This window comes from Leptidea sinapis, chromosome 45 (genome assembly GCF_905404315.1).
Source record: "Leptidea sinapis chromosome 45, ilLepSina1.1, whole genome shotgun sequence".
Taxonomy (NCBI): Eukaryota; Metazoa; Arthropoda; class Insecta; order Lepidoptera; family Pieridae; genus Leptidea; species Leptidea sinapis.
In genome coordinates, this window is record NC_066309.1 from 8,641,421 (window position 1) to 8,643,920 (window position 2,500).

Consider the following 2,500-nt stretch of genomic DNA (forward strand, 5'->3'; position numbering starts at 1 on the left):
TCGCGAAAAACGAATGTGATTAAGTAAGTAAGTAAGTAAGTACGTAAGTAAGTAAGTAAGCAACTAAGTAAGTAAGTAAATAGGTAAGTAAGTAAGTAAGTAAGAAAGAATTACGTTTAAAGATATTTATTTCTCATTAAAAACATAATATTGTCACTTACATGAGAACATAAAAATATGATGTAATAATTTATCCGCCGTTCTTTAGATGTTCAGTACATACATGTTACACATTATAGTACTTATTCTTCTTCACAAAATTTAAGATTACACACTTTTACAGGGCACTGTCACATAACAAACAATTTCAGACATGTGTTTTATAAAAACTTTGAAACAATATAGTCTGATAGGTCACGTTTAAATGTTTTTAGTGACCTAATCTTTTTGAGAGATGAAGGTAGACTATTAAAAAGTGGTGCGCCCTCGTAAATAAACATACGCTTGCCGTAATTTGTTCTTGTCTTAGGTAGTATCAAGTAGCTGGCTCGTCTCGTGCTGCGTTTAGACGTTTACATGTTTAGTTTGGGTGAGTAAGATTGATGTATGATAAGAATTTTGATTTGATTTGAAATATATTTTTTTTTGGAGATTTTTTATTTGGTTTCGGAGGGAAAATGAAATGTACGTGTCGCGCGTTTATTACTGAACATTATCGTACTCGTTATTAATAAAGTAAAAAAAAAAAAAAAAAAAAAAAAAAACGATTTTTTCTTCGAAGCCGCAATGCATATTCAATATTATGTTATTAATAAATAGTAAAATCAAATCAAAATCACTTTATTCACATATCAGAGAGTTTACACGTTCATATCGTTCGCGTGCACCACACATACGGCAGTCGGCGTCGAGAGTCGAGTCCGTAGCGAACGGTTCGCGACGCCGAATTCAACGCCGCTCAAGTTTTTTCTTGTAAAAAGAGTGAAAAACGCACGCGACAAAAATACAAAAACGCGCACAACACCAACCACCCCCAGCCACAACAACTGCTGCTGTTTTATTATTCTCGTCGTCGTCATCGTCATTCATATTTTATTTAATATATATTTATATTTGAGTAAGTTTGTGAATGCGCGCGATGATAACGACGATGATATAATAACAATACGGTTGTTGGTACTCTCGGGGCAGAGAGCTGGTGTGTCTGTGTCTGTGTTTGTGTCGCGCGTTGTTTTATATGTTCTTTTTTTACAATATAAAAAATGAGACAGACTCACCGCGCTGTGTCGATCGAGCGTTTTCGAGTTTCCCTATGCGGATGATATTTGATTTGGTGATTTGAAAGGTTTTTTGTGATTTCGTTTCTCATAATTCCTCTCTTCACTCTCTCTACAGTATCATACGCTGCGGCGATCCTCGTCACGTTGAAAGCGATCGTGTAAATTTTTTGCGCGCACCAAGACGCCGACTGGGCTTCGACGGTTTCCCTCTGTTAAGATTTTTAACGTGAGGGCCCGCAAGCCGGAACGCGTCGCGCATTTCACGCGTGCGAGACGTTCACGCTCCTCTCAAGCACCGGGCGTCGATCCGATTTGTGATCACGACGTGTACCGATATTAATACGTTGATACCGCTTCTATTGCGTGTCATCATTTTTATTATTACCCGAAGGGACTCTCGTTACTGAACTTTCATAACATACAATCGGCCCATCGCCGATTTATGATTCGTTCAACGCGCACCGTATGCCTTTGAGATATATAGTATACAGTGCGCGAACGGATATCTCACGATATGTTCAAGATGTCATAGTCGCGACGCCCTAAGGGGAGATCGCGACGCATGACGCGCTGAGGGCGACAACAATCGTTGTTTGCAGCAGCTCCCTGGTTGATCCTGCCAGTAGTTATATGCTTGTCTCAAAGATTAAGCCATGCATGTCTCAGTGCAAGCCGTATTAAGGCGATACCGCGAATGGCTCAATATATCAGTTTTGGTTCCTTAGATCTTACTCAGTTACTTGGATAACTGTGGTAATTCTAGAGCTAATACATGCAATCAGAGCTCTGACCAGTGATGGGATGAGTGCTTTTATTAGATCAAAACCAATCGACGGAGGGCCTCGCGTCCGAAGTCGTTAATTTTGATGAATCTGGATAACTTTTGCCGATCGCATGGTCCAGTACCGGCGACGCATCTTTCAAATGTCTGCCTTATCAACTTTCGATGGTAGTTTCTGCGACTACCATGGTTGTCACGGGTAACGGGGAATCAGGGTTCGATTCCGGAGAGGGAGCCTGAGAAACGGCTACCACATCCAAGGAAGGCAGCAGGCGCGCAAATTACCCACTCCCGGCACGGGGAGGTAGTGACGAAAAATAACGATACGGGACTCTTACGAGGCCTCGTAATCGGAATGAGTACACTTTAAATATTTTAACGAGGAACAATTGGAGGGCAAGTCTGGTGCCAGCAGCCGCGGTAATTCCAGCTCCAATAGCGTATACTAAAATTGTTGCGGTTAAAAAGCTCGTAGTTGCATTTGTGCGCCGCGCTGTCG

The 2,500-nt window shown here is 41.2% G+C and overlaps 1 non-coding gene across 1 annotated transcript in view; it reads left to right on the forward strand.

The window, feature by feature from the left end:
* The first annotated feature begins 1,823 nt into the window (after nt 1–1,823).
* LOC126977637 (small subunit ribosomal RNA) overlaps nt 1,824–2,500 on the forward strand; it is a 1,905-nt gene continuing 1,228 nt past the window's right edge. The window contains exon 1 of the ribosomal RNA XR_007732311.1: nt 1,824–2,500. This exon is cut by the window's right edge and continues 1,228 nt beyond it. This is a non-coding gene — a ribosomal RNA (small subunit ribosomal RNA).